Below are 22920 nucleotides of genomic sequence, written 5' to 3'. Positions count from 1 at the left end.
GATGTAAGAAGGTATAATATGGAGAGAATTGAACACGCTCTGAAAAACGGAGGAAGCGTCAAAGCAGTGAAGAGGAAACTTGGGATAGACAAAAGTCGGATGCATGCACTAAGGGACAAAGAAGGCAAGATAACTATCAATATGAATAGGATAGTTAAAATAGCGGAGGAGTTTCACAGAGATCTGTACAGTAGCCGAGACAACCACGACCCTAATACTATAAGAACTAGCAGTAACCCAGATGACACCCCACCAGTAATGATAGAAGAAGTCAGAAAAGCTTTGGAGAGCATGCAAAGAGGCAAAGCTGCTGGTGAGGATCAGGTAACATCAGATCTGCTAAAAGATGGAAGACAGATTGTGTTAAAAAAACTAGCCCCCCTGTTTACGAGGTGTCTTCTGACGGGAAGAGTACCAAAGTCTTGGAAGAGCGCTAACATCATCTTAATACATAAGAAAGGAGATGACAAGGACTTGAAGAATTACAGGCCTATCAGCTTGCACTCTGTAGTATACAAGCTATTTACAAAGGTAATTGCTAACAGTGTAAAGAAAACATTAGAATTCAATCAACCAAAGGAACAAGCAGGATTTCGAACAGGCTACTCAAGAATTGACCACATTCATACTATCAATCAGCTAATGGAGAAATGCTCAGAGTATAACCAACCACTATACATAGCCTTCATAGATTACGAGAAGGCGTTTGATTCAGTAGAAATATCAGCCGTCATGCAGACACTGCGGAATCAGGGCGTAGATGAAGTATATATAAACATTCTGGAACAAATCTACTGGGGAGCAACTGCTATCATAGTGCTTCATAAAGAAAGCAACAGAATACCAATCAAGAAGGGTGTAAAGCAGGGGGACACAATCTCCCCAATGCTATTTACCGCGTGCTGACAGGAGGTTTTCAGAAGCCTAGAATGGGAACAGTTAGGGATAAGAGTTAATAGAGAATACCTTAGTAACCAGCGCTTCGCTGATGACATTGCATTGCTAAGTAACTCAGGGGACGAATTGCAACTCATGATTACGAAGTTAGACAAAGTGAGCAGAAAGATAGGTTTTCAAATTATTCTGCAGAAAACGAAAGTAATGTACAACAACCTGGGAAAAGAGCAGCGCTTCGAGATAGGTAATAGTGCTCTTGAAGTTGTAAAAGACTATGTCTACTTAGGGTAGGTAATACCCGACGAGCCAAACCACAAGATTGAAGTAACTAGAAGAATAAGAATGGGGTGGAGCACATTCGGCAAGCACTCTCAAATTATGACAGGTAGATAGCCACTATCCCTTACTATCCCTCAAGAGGAAGGTATATAACAGCTGTATCTTGCCGGTATTTAGCTACAGAGCAGAAACCTGGAGACTTACAAAGAGGGTTCAGCTTAAATTGAGGATGACGCAGCGAGCAATGGAAAGAAAAATGGTAGGTGTAGCCTTAAGACACGAGAAGAGAGCAGAGTGGATTAGGAGACAGACGGTTGTTAAGGATATCATAGTTGAAATAACCAAGAGGAAATGGACATGGGCCGGGCATGTAGCGCGTATCCAGGATAACCGCTGGTCATTAAGGGAAACTAACTGGATTCCCAGAGAAGGGAAGCGGGTTAGGGGGAGAGAGAAGGTAAGGTGGGCAGATGAGATTAAGAAGTTTGCGGGCATAAATTGGCAGCAGCAAGCACAGGACCGGGTTAACTGTCGGAACATGGGAGAGGCCTTTGTCCTGCAGTGGACGTAGTCAGACTGATGATGATGACGGTGATGATGATGATGAAAATATTTTGAGATAATTTTTCAATATAACGTTAATGAAGAATGATTGTAATTTTGGGTTACAATATTTTGTGTAACCTCTCAGTGTCTGAAAATCGTTTTACTAGAAAGGCTTAATAAAGAATTGTTAGTAGTTGAGTAGCAGTCATACAGACACTTTGGAATCCGGGCGTCGACGAAGCATATACAAACATCCTGCAATAAATCTACAAGGGATCAACTGCTACCATAGTGCTTCATAAAGAAAGCAACAGAATACCAATCAAGAAACGTGTGAGGCCGGGGGATACAATCTCCCCAATGCTATTTACCGCGTGCTTACAGTATGTTTTCAGGGGCCTAGAATGGGAACAGTTAGGGATAAGAGTTAATTGAGAGTACCTTAGTAACCTGCGCTTCGCCGATGACATTGCATCGCTGAGTAACTGAGGGGACGAATTGCGATTCATGATTATGGAGTTAGACAAGGAGAGCAGAAAGGTAGGTCTTAAAATTAATCCGCAGAAAACAAAGTAATGTACAACAACCTCGGAAGAGAGCAGCGCTTTGAGATAGGTAATAGTCCACGTGAAGTTGTACAAGACTATGTCTACGTAGAGCAGGTTATAACCACGGAGCAGAACCGCAAGATTAAAGTAACTAGAAGAATAAGAATGGGATGGAGCACATTTGGCAAACGCTCTCAAATTATGACAGGTAGATTGCCACTATCCCTCAAGAGGATGGTATATAACAGCTGTATCTTGCCGGTACTTAGCACTGGAGCAAAAACCTGGAGACTTATAAAGAGGATTCAGCTTAAATTGAGGACGACGCAGCGAGCAATGGAAAGAAAAATGTTAGGTTTAACCTTAAGAGACAAAAAGAGAGCAGAGTGGATTAGGGAACAAACACGGGTTAAGGATATAATACTTGAAATCAAGAAGAGGAACGGGACACGGGCCGCGCATGTAGCGCGTAGACAGGACAATCGCTGGTCATTAGGGAAACTAAATGGATTCCGAGAAAAGGCAAGAGGTTTAGGGGGAGACAAAAGGTTAGGTGGAGAGAAGAAATTAGGACTTTTGCGGGTATAAATTGGCAGCAGGAAGCACAGGACCGAGTTAAATGGCAGAATGTGGGTAGCGGCGATGAGAAGAGAGACGTGAGATAACGTCGAAGGCGGCCGATGGAGCCGTGCCGATCTCGCCACTTTATTCCACGGCTGAAGCGGGGCCGCGGTGGCTGTCCACGTCCGACACACCAAGTGCCTAGCTTGTTCTAATCCTCGCGCAGCTCGAGCTAGCATCAGCTGCACGAGAGGCGCGGCGCGGTGATCAAGAAATGATGATGGTGATGATGACACCACAGGGCTCCCCCCCTAGCGCTTTGCGCGATTTGAAGGCATATGAAAAAAAAGAAAGATAGTGACAAAAGCTATATACATGAACGACAATCCATAAAGTGTTCATTTGGAAAGTCCAGGTTATCAACGTTGATGGGCCATGGGTAAGCAGCGGGTCTCTGGTGGGCGATACTGGGAATGGCGCAGCGGACGAGGGTGGCTACGCAGGCACGCTGTTGGAAGGAGCGGGCGAGGGTCGTGATGAAGGGACACTTTTGTCGATAGCGAGTACCAACGACAAGGCGAAAAAGGGTCAAGGGCCGAGAACAAACACGAGCCGTTTCGGTGCGGTCGATTGTCGCGCGCACTCGGACACTGATGCTTAAAAGATGGACTGTAGCATGAGCGTAGTACGGCCAGTCCAGAGGGTCTAGTTAAATGGCGGAACATGGGAGAGGCTTTTGTCCTTCAGTGGACGTAGTCAGTCTAATGATGATGATGATGATGATGATGATCTCTGCCCACTCACCTTCCACTCTTCTTCCTTCCTCCCGGTTGGTACTCTTTTTTCGTCACGATCATCATCATGTTTTCTTCGCTTGTGGCCACATGGTAATCATCCTCACCAGCTTCCTCCTCGTACTTTTATGGCCCTGTACCACTATCCATATAATCTCACTGGCAAATATATTTAGTGAAAAAAAACATTGTGCAGAAATAGGTGGATGGAATATTTAAAAGCAACGCCTCCTCTATTTAGATGCTTCCCGAATGAGAACAAAAACAACTGCCACACCCTTTACCTAATTCATTTTAGATTATTGTCGGTCACTAGCGCCACTTGTGGCGGACGGTGCAACAAATCGATGTTTCGCATAGCCTCCGGAATGGTCGTGTATATTTGCAGAACTTGAATAACTCTCGACTGACGTGCCCCTATGGGCCACAAAAAACTCCGTGTTGGTGGATGGATAGAAGAATCGATATAGCTGTACCCTTTAGATCGGGCAGGGGCTATTGCCACGAAGCTGTAATACTTAGAGAACCGAAAACTATATTTATTTTTTTACTTCAAATAATGAGGTTGAGGACTCGTACTTTGCAGTGAAGGGTTTGATTTTTAGTCGTACTTTGACTTTAGCCACCAATCAGATAACCTTCTTATGATTAATTCTACCTGCTTAAAGTCTATTTTGCCCTCCCTGTCCCTAAGCCCCAGTGCTTTGAAAAACTCTGCGCCATCATCCTGAACTATAGGGTTAAGCCCTTTACAGAACATTATCAAGTGTTCGGCAGTTTACTCCTCCTCTCTACATGCTCTGCATACCGTGTCTACCCCTTTGTATTTGGCCTGATATGTCTTGGTTCGCAATGCTCCCGTCCTGGCCTCAAACAGTAGAGAATTACCCCGAGTGATATCACAGATTCTTTCCTGGGTAATTTCCTGTTTAAAAGTTCCATAGATCTCTAGTGCGGACTTCTTAATCATGGCCATTCTCCACATGTCAGTCTCAGCGTCCTTCACCTTCTTCTTAACTGATATTTCTTTTTGGTTTGGCCCCCTTCTGTTTTCTAAGTATTTACCAGTCAATTTTCTGGTTCGCTTTCTCCATTTTGCATCAACATTTTTCATGTACAGTTAGCTGAATACCTTCACAGTCCAATGCTCATCCCCCATTTCTCTCAATCGCTTTTCAAATTTTATCTGGCTGCTAGCTTCCCTGCACTCAAAAGATGTCCATCCCATATCACCTTGTACTCCCTGATTTGGTGTATTCCAGTGAGCTCCTAAGGCAAGCCTACCCATTCCATGTTGCTTAATTTGAATTCTTGCTTGATTTTCTGATCACATGCACAAGACCACATTGCCGAACGTCAGACCAGGAACCATGACTCCTTTCCATATTCCTCTCACAACCTCATCTATTTTAATTCTACAGTGCCCTTTTTTTCGTAACTGCTGCATTCCTGTTACCTTTAGTCGTCACGTATATTTCGTGTTCTCTTAGGCGCTCGGCCCCATTGCTTATCCATACACCCAGATATTTGTATTTATCTGTTATCTCTAGCGTGACCTCCTGTATTTTAAGCTCACTACCTTCATTATCATTAAAAAACATGACTGATAATGTTTTCTTACTGAATCTGAAATGTAACCTATCTCCCTCATTACCGCAGATGTCCATCAATCTCTGCAAATCTTCCTTGTAGTCAGCCATTAGCACTATATCATCTGCGTACATGAATGCTGGTAGTGCCTGTTTAATGAGTGTCGGTCGCGAGTGCCACCACGCCATACTTGCTAAAAACTGAAGGCAGGGGGGCACTGCTGGCAACACGAGCCATTGGTGAGGCATCTTGGTAAACATTAAGGAAGGAAAAACACAGAAGGGAGCATCACGTCACGGACCCAGCCTTGGCAAGCCAACACGTTCTGTAGCTGGCCCTTTTGCCGTAAGATCACGCAATTGACGAGACGTGCCGAGATGTTCTTCTTTGCTTCTCGGTAGTTTTTAGTGGGAGAGCAGCAGTTTTGCTGCTTCACAAGGCGCCCAGCTGTTCCGTACGCTACTCGGGGTCTCCGCGTGCACTTCTGATCGTGGTATTGTTATGCTTTCCTCACTGCTTTTTCCACTTCGTTCGATCCGTGCAAGCGAGAAATTTGTGCGAGCCGCGAAAAGATCCCGAACCAAAGTTAGACGTGCACTACAGTTGAATTAGCGAGTGCATTCTGAGCATAGGACACATGTATTATTCACAATTTTGTGATGAATATTGTTACGTAGCTGACATATCAGTGGTCAGAAGATGACAACGAAGAAGTGGTCTGTCGGTTGTGCGTGCTGTCCTCCATATTAGTCGATGCTATATGCATCAGTGTCAATATAGATTCTGAATAGACACGCCTCGGGTCATTTTTACGTAACATATTTGTGGTGAAGGTTCTGGGTACTTCCCTGTCTTCATCACGAAGCTCCGCAACGGCCGCATCATCATAGGTCCGACCATGTCACAGGTTGAACAACCATCGTCTTCACCAGCTGCCCCTTCCGTGACTTCTACGTACGTCGTTCTACCTCCTGCTCGTGATCCCGGTGCATTTTCCGGTCAGGGTGGCGTTTACGTCGACAAATGGATAAACCGGTACGAACGGATCAGTGCAAGCTATAGGTGGGACCCGACTCTTATGCTTGCCAATGTGCTTTTTTACCTCGATGGCCCACCGCGGGTGTGGTTCAAGAAGCACGAAGCGAATATTACAAGCTGAGAATCCTTTAAAGAGAAGATTCGCGACCTTTTTGGTGACACCATTGGGCGGAAGATCAAAGCGCGGAATCAACTGGCGGCTCGTGCACAGACGTCGACGGAGTCGTATGTCGCGTACATCCACGCCTTCATCGCCCTATGCCAACAGATTGACGAGCACAGATTGACGAGCCGAGTGAGTCTGACAAAGAGGCCCATGTGCTGAAAAGTATAGCAGACGACGCCTTTATTCTTCTAGTGTACAACAACGTTGCCACCATCGACGCCATCGTTACAGAGTGTGGGCGGTTCGAAGAAGGAAAGAGCCGCCATATTACTGAGTGATTCACTCGGCTGCCCAACACGGCCGCAACCTCATCGTGTAAAGCCGTCGGCCAGTCCCCCACGTATAACAACTTCACGCGCATTGTTCTTCGGGAAACCGAAATCACCTGTCCGGTTCCTCTTCAGCCATCTGTTTCGCAACGCTCGCCTCTGAACAAAAACAGTCGTCAGTGACGTTAATACAAGCTGTGTTGAGGCAGGAGTTTGCGAACCTTGGCCTTCCATTAGCATGTCTCTTGACTCACCCTGAAGTCCCGTCTTACTCCCCAGAACACGCTCACCATTTACCTCCAACAATGCCCTTCCGTAACCTTTCGAAATAGTGAACACACGACGACCGGCCTATTTCTTTTTCCTGCCACCAGCCTGGGCACGTTTCTCGCTACTGCCACCACCATTGGTCAAACCAACCACGTCAGACCTTCTCTACCTCTGCGGACATACACCGACGACCCCTCGACGTTCAACCGCCGCACCCTTCAATTTATATTCGTCCTCATCTTACGAGCCTTCCACTGACGCCCCTTTTCCCGGTCGCCACTACACTGACGCCCCTTCGTCCAGTCGCCGCTACGTCGTCAATCCCACTCTCCGCCACCTCCGCGCTTTTCCTTGCCCAGCTTCTTTGGATGATCCCAGCAGGAAAACTAGATATTGCAGCTTATAGAGGTCAAGCTGCATTACCAATGATGGCCGAAAATCCTCTACTGGCGCGTCTCACGCACCACAGCCTGCTTGATGTACAAGTCGACCATATTCCTGTGAACGCCCTCATTGACACAGGTGCGCACCTGTCTAATATGAACGCTCCTCTACACCGCCGCTTGCAAAAGGTTATGATGCCATCTACAAAGCAGTGAATATGCGTTGCCGATGGCGCTACTGTACCAGTATTCGGAATGTGCACTGCTCGTGTCAGCATTGCCAGTCGTCACGCCTTGGTCTTTTTTGCCGTGCTAGCCTGTTGACCTCATGACCTCATACTTTGCCTTGATTTCTTTTCGCACACTCGGCCCTAATTGATTGTTCGTCTGTTGCCCTCATTCTCGAGCTTCCAATCTTTGCCGACTACTTTGCAAAGCCTACCAGCCGCTTGAGCCCAACCACTTTCGTTCGCCTGCCCCCTCGTGCTGTCACGTACGTGTGTTTGTCATCGGCCCCTCCCGTTTTGATTGATGATTGATATGTGGGGTTTAACGTCCCGAAACCACCATATAGGTATGAGAGACGCCATAGTGGAGGGATCCAGAGATTTGGACCACCTGGGATTCTTTAACGTGCACCCAAATCTTAGCACACAGGCCTACAACATTTCCGCCTCCATCGTAAATGCAGCCACTGCAGCCGGAATTCGAACCCTAAACCTGCAGGTCAGCAGCTGAGTACCTTAGCCACTAGACCACTGCGGTAGGGTGCCGCTCCCGTTCCGGACGGTGATTATATCGTTACGCATATTACTGACGTTCGGCGCACACGTAGTGTTACTGTACCCCATACCATCACGACCACAGCGGATAACTGTGTGTTCCTTCCGCTCCTTAACTTTGGTTTCCCCCCTCAAGTGTTGCCCTGCCAGATGTCTCTAGCCCAGCTAACTGTCATAACAGCAGATGATGTCAGTGTTGTCACTGCATCTGCTCCTGATAGAGGCGCAGTCTCAAGGTCACCCAGCTTGATTGATTGATTGATATGTGGGGTTTAACGTCCCAAAACCACCATTTGATTATGAGAGACGCCGTAGTGGAGGGCTCCGGAAATTTCGACCACCTGGGGTTCTTTAACGTGCACCCAAATCTGAGCACACGGGCCTACAACATTTCCGCCTCCATCGGAAATGCAGCCGCCGCAGCCGGGATTTGAACCCGCGACCTGCGGGTCAGCAGCCGAGTACCTTAGCCACTAGACCACCGCGGCGGGGCGGTCACCCAGCTCAGACGATGCTAATTTTGTAAATATGATTGGATTGGAGCTTTCGCCTCACCAGGCCGACGCTCTCTGCCAGGTTTTGACCTCATACAGTGACATATTCGACACCAACGATCGTCCATTAAGTCAGCTAAATTTCACTCACCGAATCAACACTGGTGACTCTGCGCCCGTTCACCGTCGGTCGTACCGCGTGTCAGCATCTGAGGGAGAAGTTATTCAAAAAAAGTGACCGAAATGCCTACGAAAAATGTAATCAAACCATCATCGAGCACTTGGGTATCTCCCGGGGTATTAGTAAAGAAGAAAGACGGCTCTCTGCATTTCTGCATTGACTACCACCACCTCAACAAAATTACCAAAAAGACGTGTACTTTCTACCACGCATTAACGATGCTCTCGATTGCCTCCATGGCGCCACCTTCTTTTCATGTCACGACTTCCATCTGGCTACTGGCAAATTGCTGTAGATGACATGGACCGAGAAAAGACCATCTTCGTTACACCTGACGGTCTTTAACAATTCAAATTCACGCCCTTCAGTCTCTGCAACGCTTCAGCGACCTTCGAGATAATGATGGACACGCTCCTACAAGGGTTCAAATGGTCGACATGTTTGGGTTACCTGGACGACGTGATAATTTTCTCACCTACCTCCGCAACCCACCTTGAATGCCTTTCGACAATTCTATCTATAGTTGGACGGGCCAGCCTGCAGCTCAATTCCTTGAAGTGCCACTTCGGTCTCCGCCAGATTATCGTGTTGGGTCACCTTGTTGACGCTGCCAGCGTACGACCAGACCCGGCGAAAGTACGCATTTTAACAAACTTCTCACTCTAACGCTATGTTCATGATGTTCGCAGTTTTGTGCCCCTCTGCTCCTACTTTCGCCGGTTCATGAAAAACTTCGCGCCACTCGCACGGCCGCTCACCGACCTTCTCAATTAAGACGGTCCATTTTGTTAAGGCCATCTTCAAGCTGACGCCTTCTCTCAGCTAATTACCGCTCTAACAACACCTCCTATTCTTGCACATTTCGACCCTGATGCTCCTACAGAAGTGTGAACAGACGCGAGTGGTCATGGAATCGGTGGAGTTTTGGCACGAATTCAGCGGGGCAACGACCACGTAATCGTGTATGCAGGCCGTCTTTTTCAAAGTCTGAACGATATTACTCTATAACGGAACGGGAATGTCTCGCCCTTGTCTGGGCGGTTTCGAAATTCCGTCCTTACTTGTATGGCCACCCTTCCCGTGTCATCACAGATCATCACGCGCTGTGTTGTCTTTCTTTTCTGAAGGAACCCACTGGACGACTTGGCCGTTGGGCATTACGCCTACAGGAGTATTCCTACTCGGTTGCTTATATGTCTGGACTTCCCGTCTGGACGCCGATTCCTTATCCCGCTACCATGTTGATCAGCCCAACAAATCAGACATCGAGCCTAGCCTCAGCGTCATGTCAATGTCCCAGTCTCTTCAGATTGGGGATGAAAAACGTCGTGATGCTCTCCTGCGACAACTTAATGACCGTCTCGAATCTTCTCCGAACGACGCGTCACTTCGCAAGTACGTCCTCCTGAATGGCACGCTGTACCGTCGCAGCCTCCAACCAGATGGCCCTGAGCTCCTTCTTGTCGTGCCAAAACGTTTGCGTTCAACCGTGCAGCACAAGCTTCACGATGAATCAACTGCTGGTCATCTGGGTGTATCTGGGACGTACGGCTGTGTGCGTCGCCGCTTCTTTTGGCGCGGTGTCGCCAGGTCCGTTCGCCGTTACGTGTTCTCCTGCGATAAATGCCAACGTAGGAAGCGACCTACTGCACTTCCAGCTGGACATCTTCAACCGATCTCTATTCCAACCGTACCTTTCTTCCGTGTTGGTACTGATTTTCTCGGTCATTTTTCCGAGTCGAAATCGGGCAAAAAGTGAGTCGCTGTTGCTATAGACTACGCGACTAGGTATGCCATCACTGGAGTGCTACCCACGAGCACCGCTACTGCCGTTGCGGACTTTTCGCTCCGCGACATCGTCCAACACCATGGCGCTCCGCGCCAACTACTCACGGAAAGCGGCCGCGCATTTTCGTCCCGAGTAATCGACAATCTTCTGCGTTCTTCCTTCACGCAGCACAAGTTGACCACTTTCTTACGTCCTCGAACAAATGATTGATTGATATGTGGGGTTTAACGTCCCCAAACCACTAGATGATTATGAGAGACGCCGTAGTGGAGGGCTCCGGAAATTTAGACCACCTGGGGTTCTTTAACGTGCGCCCAAACCTGAGCGCACGGGCCTACAACATTTCCGCCTCCATCGGAAATACAGCCGCCGCAGCCGGGATTTGAAGTCCTCAAACAAATGGCCTTACCGAACGCCTAAATTGCACCCTCAAGGACATGCTCGCGATGTATGTGTCCTCCGACCACTATTACTGGGACCTGGCTCTACCTCACGTGACCTTCGCGTACACTTAGCGCCACGACACCACTTGTTATTAACACTTTTATTTGCTCTATGGCCGTGATCCGACGTTACTACTCGACACCCTACTTCCAACGACTACAACGCCGTCAAACGAATATGCACGCGATGCTATTGCTCATGCCGACCACGTACGTCAGATCGCCCACTCTAAACTTTCGGCTTTGCAAGCCACCCAGAAAGCCATCCAGACAGCCGGAATGTTGACGTTCGTTTCTCACCCGGTTCTCTCGTTCTTCTGTGGTGCCCAGTTCATCGAGTTGGCTTATCAGAGAAGTTGTGGTCTCCCTACAAGGGTCCTTACTGTATCATTCGCCAGGCAACCAACGTCACCTATGAGATCGTTCCTGCATCTGAGACCACAAGACTGCGTGCAAGTACACCCAGGGATGTTGTGCACGTCAGCAGGCTAAAACCTTACCACCTGCCTACTCAAGACCGTAATTATTATGCACCGAGACAGCGCTTTTGCCGCCAGGGGGGGGGGGGGAGTAATGCTACGTAGCTGACATATCAGCGGTCAGAAGACGACAACGAGGTAGTGGTCTTCCGGTTGTGCGCGCTGTCCTCCATCCTAGTCTATGCTATACGCATCAATGTCAATATAGATTCTGAATAAACACGCATTGTGTTATTTATACGTGACAATATTATCAAGAATTAGCCTTCCCGGGAGTGGATAATCGCTCGGCAGCCGTTAAAATTCTGCGTGCGGAACTTGGCCACCAGCGTTTCTGTGATGTATCGGTTCCGATGTCGTGGTTGCCAGGTTAGGTTCATGTGAAGTGTTTTATCCCTCAGGGGGCGCTACCATGTGCGTGTATGTGGGAAGAGAGGCCGATGGTATACGGTTTTGTAGAAACACATCTCAGGGACATGGAACAACCTCCGAACAATCCGGACTACGCGTGGGAATATTGTAATAGAACAGAAGGCAGCAGAATGGGGGGTGGTAATTGGGCATTCATTCATAAAAGTACAGATTGCCTAAGGGTCGAGCAGGAGTGCAAGGAACATTTATGGCTAAAAGGGAAAGTGGCAAGTCAAATAACTCTCCTTGGTTTTGTGTACTTGTTCACGGGAGCAAAGGCCAGAGAGTAAAAACCGGCAACGGTAGAGTGTATATCAAAGGACATTCAGGAGTTAGGAAGAGAGTGCGAGATAATTATACTAGGAGACATGAATACGCACGTAGAAGATATAGATGAGTATACCGACCCGACAGGCAAAATGATCATGGATATGTGTGAAAGGCTTGATCTGATCATTTGCAACAGTACCGAGAAGTCTGAAGGGCAAATAATGTGGGAGGTAGGAAGGCTGCAGTCGACGATAGATTATGCACTGGTGTCACATAGGATGTATGATAAGCTCAGAGGAATGCACATAGATGAATGTGGCTCCAGAAATCTGGGTAGCGATCACAAACGTATCAAGCTAAGTTTTGGAAGAGCAGTGAAAGTGGAAAGAAGAGAAGATGAGCAACGACAGGAAACGTTTTATCCAGAAATGCAAATTGAAACACCCACTAAACAAATTGAAGAAATAGTAATGGAGGATGATAAAGCAGTGTGGACATACACGAATTTAATTAGACTGTTTGAGTTAGAGCTTGCTAAGACGCGTCACAAGTCACCCCGGAAAAGAAGACACAAACCCAAAAGTTGGTGGGATGAGGAAGTTAAGAGAGCCATAGCAAAACGTCAGGAAGTCTCTAGGGAGCACAGACAAGCTAAGTAGCGGGGTGAACCGACAGATGATGTTGAAAGAAAATGGGAAACCTTTCTAAGCTGTAGAAGGGATGCACTCTTCTGATGAATGAAAAGATTAGAAGAAAGGGAGCTCAGTAGCTGGCAGTAGTGGACAAAAAAGATGGAAAGGCAGCTGCGAAATTTTGGAACCTTCTACACTCCCTAAGAAATGAGACGAGCCTAGAGCAGAGGTATATAACTACAGCCCAAGGTGCTAGGCTAGAAGGGGACGAAGATATTGAATATATAAGAACAAGGATGACAGGAAAACTTCAACAAAGATGTGCTTTATGCACCACAATAGACAAGGATGAATCAAGTGGTGCAATGGCTCAATTGTCACAACGAGAGTGGGAAATGGCTGAGAAAAGGTTTCCTAGAAGTACACCAACAAGCCCAGATGGCATTCGAATTATGCTGATAAAGCCATTAGGTCTGAAGTCTAAGCAGGCTTTAAGAGAGGCAGTGAGCAAACTAATAATCGATGGTGAAGTTCCCGATGGATGGAAACTTAGCAGGATGAGCATGATCTACAAAGGAAAGGGGAACAAAGCTGACATAAACAACTACCGTTTTATAACAGTGACATAGTGGTCTACAGACTGGCGATGAAAATTATAAAGGAAAGACTGCGGGCATGGATAGAGGATGAGGGGGTGCTGGGGGAACTGCAGAATAGATTTCGGAAACACAGGAGGTTGGAAGACAATCTTTTCTCACTGACGCAGTGCATCGAAATAGCAAAAAAAGAACAAAGGCCCCTGCGGCTAGTATTTTTGGATATCAAGGGAGCGTACGATAGCGTGGTTCAAGAGGAATTGCGGGGAATACTGGACACACTAGACGTGGAACATGTAGTCACTAATCTTTTAAAGGATATCTATAAAGGTAACAAGGTAATTTATAAAGTGGAAAAAACAGGTATCCAAGCCTGCAGAGTTCAAACGGGGGCTTTGGCAGGGGTGTCCCTTGTCACCCTTATTATTCATGATGTACCTACAAGGATTAGAGGCCAAATTAGAGGGAAGTGGACTGGGCTTAAACCTCTCTTTAGTCAAACAAGGAAATCTCCTTGATCAGGCACTCCCAGCATTAATGTACGCAGATGATATAGTGCTAATGGCCGACAACAAGGAAGATTTGCAGAGATTGATGGACATCTGCGGTAATGAGGGAGATAGGTTAGATTTTAGATTCAGTAAGGAAAATTCAGCAGTCATGATTTTCAATGATAACGAAAGTAGTGAGCTTAGAATACAGGAGTTCACGCTAGAGACAACAGATAAATACAGATATTTTGGCGTATAGATAAGCAATGGGACCGAGTACCTAAGGGAACACGAAATATACGTGACGACTAACGGTAACAGGAATGCAGCACTGATGAAAAATAGGGCACTGTGGAATTACAATAGGCATGATGTTGTAAGAAGAATATGGAAAGAGGTCATGGTTCCCGGGCTGACGTTCGGCAATGCGGTCTTGTGCATGATATCAGAAGTTCAAGCAAGATTAAAAATTAAGCAACGTGGAATAGGTAGGCTTGCATTAGGAGCTCACGGGAATACACCAAATCAGGGAGTACAAAGGTGATATGGGATGGACATCATTTTAGGGCAGGGAAGCTAGCAGCAAGATAAATTTTGAGAAGCGATTGAGAGAAATAGGGGAGGATCGTTGGTCTAGGAAGGTTTTCAGCTACTTGTACATGAATGTCGATACAAAATGGAGGAAGCGAACCAGGAAATTGACTGCTAAATACATAGAAAACAGCAGGCGGCCAAACTAAAAAGAATTATTGGTTAAGGAGAAGGTGAAGGAAGCTGAGATCGATATGTGGAAAATCGGCATGATTAAGAAGTCCGCACTAGAGATCTATCGAACATTTAAGCAGGAAATTGCCAAGGAAAGAATCTATAATAGTACTCGGTGTAGTTCTCTACTGTTTGAGGCCAGGACGCGAGTATTGCGAACCAAGAGATATCGGGCCAAATACGAAGGGGTAGACACAGTATGCAGTGCGTGTGGAGAGGAAAAAGAAACTGCCGAACACTTGATAATGTTCTGTAAAGGGCTTCACCCTATAGTTCGTGATGCTGGCGCAGATTTTTTCAAAGCACTGGGGTTTAGGGACAGGGAGGGCAAAATAGACTTTTGGCGCGTAGACTTAACTAGAAGGAGGTTATCTGATTGTTGGTAAAGTCAAGGCACGAGTGAAAATAAATCCTTCACTGCAAATTACGAATCCTCAACCTCACCATTTAAAAGAAAAAAAGATAAATCTAATGGTTAGTTCACTAAGTATTACGGCTAGGTGACGTTAGCCGCTGCCCAACCTAAAGGGTACAGCCACATCCATCCATCCATCCATGCGGCATTGTACAGAAAAACGAGTCCTTGTTGGCTACCGGCTGCTGCGTACCTTGTATCGGCCGGAACTTCAGCGTCGCGCCCTGTGTGCTCCGTGTCGCGCCTCCGCCGCACAATACAACATATTAGCGACGATGATCTGAACCTACGTGCATCAGGCGTCAAGGTGGGCATGCAGCCTTCTTCGTCATGCTGTCGACTGAGCAGCCGTGCAAGCTATCACACCACTGCTGTATTTTCTGCGTCTATTCTACTTTTCTACACTATCTGTGCCAGTCCTGTCACGAGGCCTGCCGTCGTACGCGTCTCTCCTGAACTGCCGTCTCGATGCTTTCTTCGGCAAGCATGAACGCGGCTATCCCTCCGCCTCCGTTCCTTCAATGCCCCGGTGTACCGCCTATTTTATGGAGGCAGTGGCGTCCTGTGTTACAGGTTTACATCAACGCCGCTGCCAGGAACGCCACGCCGGAGCACAAAAAGGCGCTGATCCTGAACGCTTTGGGTGTCGAGGTACTTAACACCTACCTGCGTGCTGCCGAAGATGAGCTGGGAGCTGACCAGCAAACTCGGGAGACGATGCCGGACGTGTACGATGCCGCCCTTGCCCTGCTTAATGAAATCTGTGAACCGCAACCGGGCGCGCATGTCTGCGCGCACACTTCAAAGCCCTTCGTCAGGGTCCAGACCAGTTGGCGGTAAAATTTATACGGGAGGTACGCCGAGTAGCCAAGCTTTGTGAATTCGGCGCGGCGGGTGATATCCTCGCATTCGACCACATCGTCTCTGCCATCACGTCACCACACCTGCAACGAACTTTTTTTAAGATGGGCAAGGGCTTCACACTAGAGAAGGCGCTAGACGTAGCGAGAGAGGAGGAGCATGTCGACCACGCGTTGCTACAGTTATCTGGAGCGCAAGTCGACGCAGCGGGGCTTTTCGATTTTCGACTTGTGACTACCCGCGGGCTGCCAGAGCCAGCCAGAGCGCGTTCGTTTTTCTCGGTCTGCTCTGTCCCTCCCGCGGCGCACTTCTGGTTGGCGTTCGTTTTTCTCGGGTTGGATGTTCTGGCGACGCGCGGGGAGCACGTGGGTCACCAGAAGCTTCCAGGACAATTCAGTCGCGGAAGCTTACTGGAAGGTTTTGAGCAAGTCTCAGGCTAGCAGACGCCGAAAAGGTACGATTCGTGCTCGGTGCCATCTTTGTGAGGCTTCGACGGATTGCAATGTGAGAACTTGAGGACTGTGCCTTCGCTTGTCATTTGCGCATGGCGTTATCTTCTAAAGCCTGTTCCACTTTGCGAGATGAGGCGATTACGAATGGGAGCGAGTGTTTGAAGCTACTGTTCATCGCATTTGTTATGTTTCTCGTGAAGCTTCCTCCTGTGAACAACGCGGGGAACTGTTGCCTGTTGCCTGCGTCATGCACATGCCTTAAATGTTATGTACGTAGTACACCTTCGTACGCACGCATGGAGACAACTTTGGAGTTAATTTTTTTTCGTAGTAGTCGTTTGTGATGCTGTGCCTGCTTTCCGTGCACTTAGCAAAGACGATTGTGATTGAACTAGCTCACTGCGTCGTATGTTTGCGTAGGTGAACCTCTGAGAACCTCTGTTCTGACTACTCGATTGAACGTCGATGTTGATAGAAGGCCCTATATCGCGACTGTTGGTGATCCTCGCTGGTGGCGAACGGCGTGCGAAACCATTTTCATCTATGAGCCAGCATATGTGGTATTATATTATACAATACGGTGCGAGAAAAAAACGAAGAATGGATTGAGAAATGTATACATTCGTTCGTGGCCGATTTCATCGTTGGATTTGTCTTTTTTTACCTTTTTGTAGTAATGCCGAGTAGTACGTACTATGACCTAGTAGGTCGAATCAAAGCTGATATACATGACATTCGTTAAGTGCCACTTAGGAATAGAAAACAGGCCAAGGCAAGTTCTAAAAATGGATCGAGAACGTGTCATGCAAATGTTTATTTTATATACGATCCGCATTCGTAATACCGATACCTGCGCATATCATAAACTTTAGACAAAACGTAAGTTGGTCAACGTGTGTTTGCGGCGTATGATACGCGATAGCTTAGCAGGTATATATCTTCAAGCTCTTTTGGGGACGCGATCAGTTCCGTGTGACTTTGCGTCGTGTTGTGCAGTGACTGATACATGTACTAAACAGACGTGAGGTTGTCAAGCCGTCATAGTCGCGGCAGCTCGCCTTGCATCGTTCTCGAGGCAGCGTGCGCCAGCTGGCTGTTTCGTTCACGGACGCGGCGAATGATCGTGCGAGCGTACGATGACGTACCCCGAATGCATACGCTCGAGGATATTATTTCAGCTTTTTGGTGAGCTTAGCTACGTATTTCAAGCTGACAATGCGAAAAAAACTAACATACACGTGGCGCACTGTTTTTTTGCTGCCATGATGGTAGAGTTCGTTTACGTTTACGCTGGCTGTCCTGTGTTCGAGTTTGCGACCTTTGGGCTGTCGCCAGGCGTGTGCGTAGCCAGCCTACGTCATTTCCTATGAGAACAGGATGTAGCAGTAGCTTTCAGTAAGCCCACGGGTAGCCCGTGGGTCTTCAGAACCAACCCAGGAATCCGAAAACTGAAGAGCCCCAGTGTCGTCACGTCCTATTCAAAATGGCGACTGAGCCCGCCGAGCGAGTCAAGATGCTAGGCCAAATGGCGGCCGTCCTTTGCAAGCTCCGTTGCAAGATGGCGCCGGCGGTACTTCTGCTGCGTGCACCTACTCGCCCTCCACTTCTGCGGACACCTCCTGCCCAGCTTTACCGCCAGCTCGCGCGGGTGCCTGTCACCGCTGCGGATTGACGCGGCATTGGGTCAACTCCGACGCATGTCCTGCCAGGAGCCGAGCGTGTTCGCGGTGCGGACGTCTTCCGGTCACCAAGGCCTATCGACGGTGATCAATACAGTTACTGTCCTGCAAGTGGACGAAACGGTCACCACTATTGGACTTCTGCACCTTCCCGTACAGATCAATGGATCCACTTTCAACATGCTCATCGACCCTGGGGCAGCTGTGTCAATGCTCAACGTGCAAGATTACAAGAGGTACTTTTCGCATATCAAGTTGCTACCTTCGCATCTCATTCTACAGCATTACCTAGAGCAAGCCATGAAAATCATGGCTATTTCAAGGACAGTCTCGTACAACGGCAACTGTGCCACGATTTTCTTCTATGTCACGGACAAAGGCACCTCGCTCCTAGGATAAGATGCCATCTGAGCTCTGAAAATAATCATCAGAGGTGAGACCCTCACTTGACCTCTCGTCGACTCCTCGGCGGTTCCGGTGAATGCGCCACCGGAGTGTCACCGCCTGTTTTCGTCGGACATCGGCACCGTCCAGAATTACGTTCACCGTGTCAAGCGTCGACCTGGTGCGCTGCCTGTAGCGGCCAAACTGCGTCGTCTTCCCTTCTTGCTAAGGCAACAAGTTGCCGACGAGCTGCAACAACTAGAGTCGACTGGCATCATTGAGAGGGTGGATGCTTCGGTCTGGGTGTCTCCCTTGGTCGTCGGCTGCAAGAAGGACAACTCCATCCGACTGTGCGTCGATCTCCATGAGCCGAACAAGGCCATTGTAGTGGACGCGTTCCTTCTTCCTCACATCGAGGTACGTTTACAACAGCTAGCAGGTGCTAAAGTTTTCTAAACTCTATCTGGCCCCCGCATACCACCAGGTTGAGTTAGCTGAGGAGAGTTGTGATTTTCCTACTTTTGTAACGTATCAAGGGCTTTACAGATTTCGCAGCGTGTGCTTCGGGCTGATATCTGCGTCAGCTATTTTCTGAAAAATGATGAGCGATGTACTGAAGGGGTGCCCAGGTGTTGTCTGTTACTTAGACGACATTTTAGTTTGCGGCCTTAAACGTGAAAAGCATGATGTGCACTTGAAAGGTGTCTTTCTGGAATATAGATTTCTGTGGGATGAAGTGTAATGACAAGTGTGCATTTGCTGCTACTGAAATTGCATTCTTAGGTCATAACATAAGTCCTCGCGGGTTATCGCTGGTTGAGTCTGAGGTTGCTGGCATACTTGATGCCTCTGTTCCCACTGATGTTAAAGCACTCCAATCCTTTTAGGCTTAGCTGGATAATATGCAATGTTTCAACCGCATTATGCTGATGTTGATGAGCCTCTGTGCCGCATGTTCCGGCAAGGTCAGAGTTTTAACTGGTCCGCTGAGGCCAATGCCCGTTTCAAGCAGGTTAAAAAACTACTTGCTGACAGCCCAATCATTATTATTTTTGATAACAATCTTCCGGTGGTGGTTAGCACGGATGCATCTAATGTCGGCTTCGGAGCAGTGCTTCAACACAGAAAAGAGATGAGCTTCTAACTGTTGCTTTTGCATCTAGAACCTTGTCCCCGTCGGAAGGCCGGTATTCAGCAGGGAAGCGCGAAGCTCTTGCTTGTTTCTTTGCGGTGGGAAAATAGCATTTGTATTTTTGGGGTCAGCATTTTACATTACAGACTGACCACCAGGCTTTAACTACTTTGCTGTTAGCTGGCGTGGTGGGGCGACTCCCCTTGCGAATTTCTCGATGGTGCGCCGGCTGTTATATTATAACTTTTCTGTGCAATATTGCAAAGGTGCCGATAATGTCGTAGCGGACGCAATATCTCGACTACCAGCCCAGATTCCGCCAGCACAGGCGCCGGAAGAAGAGATAATTTCTCTAGTTGCTGCATGCTCAAATAAGGACGAGTTACAGGCAGCCACTGCTAATGATGGTACCTTTCAGCAGCTTATTCAATTGCATTGCTGAGGGTGGGCCTCCAAAAAAGCATTTGACTTCAGTACCTGTACCTTACTTTGCCGTCAAAGATGAACTGCCTTATGTCAATGGGCTCATTTTCTGCCGGGAACGTGTTACAGTTCCAGAGTCTTGCTGGGGGCAATTGATTCAGTTAGCCATTGAGAATCATCCAGGCATAATTCGTACAAAGCAGCTGCTTCTTGACAGGTATTGGTGGCCGTGCCTTGACAAACTAGTGGAAAGTGCGGTTCGGAACTGTTACATCTGTCAGGCTGCCGACAAATCGACAAAACCTGTCTTTGCACCCTTACAACGAGTTTCTTTTCCTGAGAAACCATGGGAGAAGTTAGACATGGACATTATTGGTCCTCTTTGTAATGTTCCCTCAGATTGTAGTTTTGCGGTTACTTTGATTGACTATTACTGCAAATGGCCTGAGGTTTGTTACGTTCGAGAGGTTACGTGTGATGCAGTCATCACCCTCTTGCCTTCAGTCTTCTGCCGTGAAGGCTTTCCAGCATGCTTAGTAACAGAGAATGGTCCCCAGTTTATGTCTCGTTAGTTTGAAACTTTTCTTTACGAACGAGGTATTCAACACTTCTGTTCTTCCAACTACTAGGGACTCTTCACTCGACCGTGGAACGGAACGGACGCGTTTTTCTATCGCTCCTCCCAGTTCTTTTACGCTTCCATGAGTTTTTGTCCACGGCGCTTTCGTTGAACAGACCTACTTCGGACTTTCCGGTGAGGACTTTCACAGCCAAGACTGTAAAGTGTTTCGAAACGTCAAAGTGCTCTTCTACACAACTTTCTTCTCACCAGGCATGGCCGATGTATCGGCGTCTCCGTGACACCGCACCAACGCCGCTGCAACTTTCGGCGCTTGGCCGCGTTCGTACGAACGCCGAGCGCGTTGCAGTGATATTCGCTGTGTGCCTGATCTACACTGCTCAGGCATGGCTTCTCCGGTTTCTACCATTGAATATGCAGCAATGGATGCTGCAGACACCAACGAATATCCAGTGGATCCGGACGATGGTTCTTGGTTCACTGTTACCTGCCGACGCAAGCCAAAGAAGCAATGAATTCGGCACCCGAGCCCTTGCCAGCCAAAAATCAAGTTACCCCGCGGCCACCACCCTTAGCTGTGGATGACTTCGAGGTGATCTTCCGACCACGAGGAGACCTTCGCCTCAGTGAATGGGCACATCACGTGTTGGCACGCGCCGTCTGCATGACTGCTGGGCTGCCAGGAGAAACAGTCAACAAGCTCCTTTTTCGCATCCAAGCGGAACGCAATATAGCCATCGCAAGCACACCAGACGAAACTATTGCTACAAAGCTGCAAGCCGTCACTGCACTAAATCTAGGATCGCAGAGGTATAAAATGCAAACTTATGTAGCCACTCCTGACAATTCTTGTAAGGGAGTCATCATCGGCCCCGAAAAGAATACTTCACCCACAGAACTCCTCGACAACATCTACGCACCCGACGCCGAAGTCTTGCACACCCGAATGATGGAATCAACAAACACGGCGTTGATGACTTTTGCAGGCCTTCAAGTTCCACGTTATGTTTGCTACTACCGCGCGGAATACCGATGCTGCATTCACCGACCTCGCAAAAAAGTTTGAACAATCTGCCTTGCACTTGGACATCGGGCAGACGTATGTCCAACCCCGACAAAACGCCGATGCCAAGCACGTGGAATTGAGACACCAGCGCCGGAGCACAGCTGTACTACTCAATGCTTCCACTGCAAGGGTGACCACCCAGCTACGCACCCCAAATATCCTGCGAGAGAACAGAGACCTCCAAACAAGCATTACGTCAAGAAAGCACTGGAGGCGAACGCGTTAGCACCACCACCTACATCACCACCCAAGGGACATCGGCCCATGCAGGTCCAGAATGAGGCACAATCAAAGAGCAGAGGGAAGTCTCAGGACAGGGCCTTGGAATCCTTAAACAACACGCCGGGAAGCGCACCCAAAACCACCACTACCACCCTGGGACTGATCCCCCCAAAAAACAGAGCCGCGAGTGCGGAGAGACCAGAATAGCCGCCAGCCAAGAAGCCAGCGCCCGCTGGACAGACGCCTCCGGCTAAGGTGACTTGGGCAGCAGGGCCTCCCAGCCTGAAATCTTTACCTAATTCCTCCCATCCGCCCTCATCACAAAACCACCCTAACGTACCTCTCACATCTAACGCACATAACTGCACTAAGCAAGAGCTGCAAGATGCCCTCACAAAACTGAGAGACTCGCTTAAAGCTGAAGTATCCAGCATGATCACTCAGGCAATTAATGATTTCCGAGCAGAACGTAGGAATATGTTAAAAGCCCATACCCAAGCACTTGTAACAGAGCTAAAGCAGCACATACAACAAAGCTACGCGTCATTTAGTACAGTGCCCCAAGTCTCATTGCCGCTAGCTACAAACCCTAAAAGTCTGACCAAACGACCCCAACCTTACATCCGCCCCTCACTCTTAGCTCAGGACACAGTCCAAAAAGAGCAAGATGGGCTCCCCTAGTCCTGCCTTCACCACCCAGGCAGCACGCCACCGTTGGACCAATCTTGGACCAACATCGGCTAACATCGGCACCGACGTCGGGCCGACGTCGGAAGTGCAACTTCTTCCAATGTCGGGCCGACGTTCAAGCCAATGATGGGCCGACGTTTTGCCGATGTTTTAGCCAGTATGCAACCAACATTGGGCCGACGAAGGTCCATCGTATTGCCGTCGTTTTGCCGACAAAGCGGCCAATATTTGGCCAACATTGGGCCATATTTCAGCCAATCACATGCCATTTTTACGCCGATGTTTGCTGCACGACGAATATTGGCTACGGATGTACGACCAACATTGGACCAATCCAGGGCC

This window comes from Rhipicephalus microplus, unplaced genomic scaffold (assembly GCF_043290135.1).
Source record: "Rhipicephalus microplus isolate Deutch F79 unplaced genomic scaffold, USDA_Rmic scaffold_13, whole genome shotgun sequence".
NCBI classification, from domain to species: domain Eukaryota; kingdom Metazoa; phylum Arthropoda; class Arachnida; order Ixodida; family Ixodidae; genus Rhipicephalus; species Rhipicephalus microplus.
Note: the sequence above shows the minus strand (reverse complement) of the source record.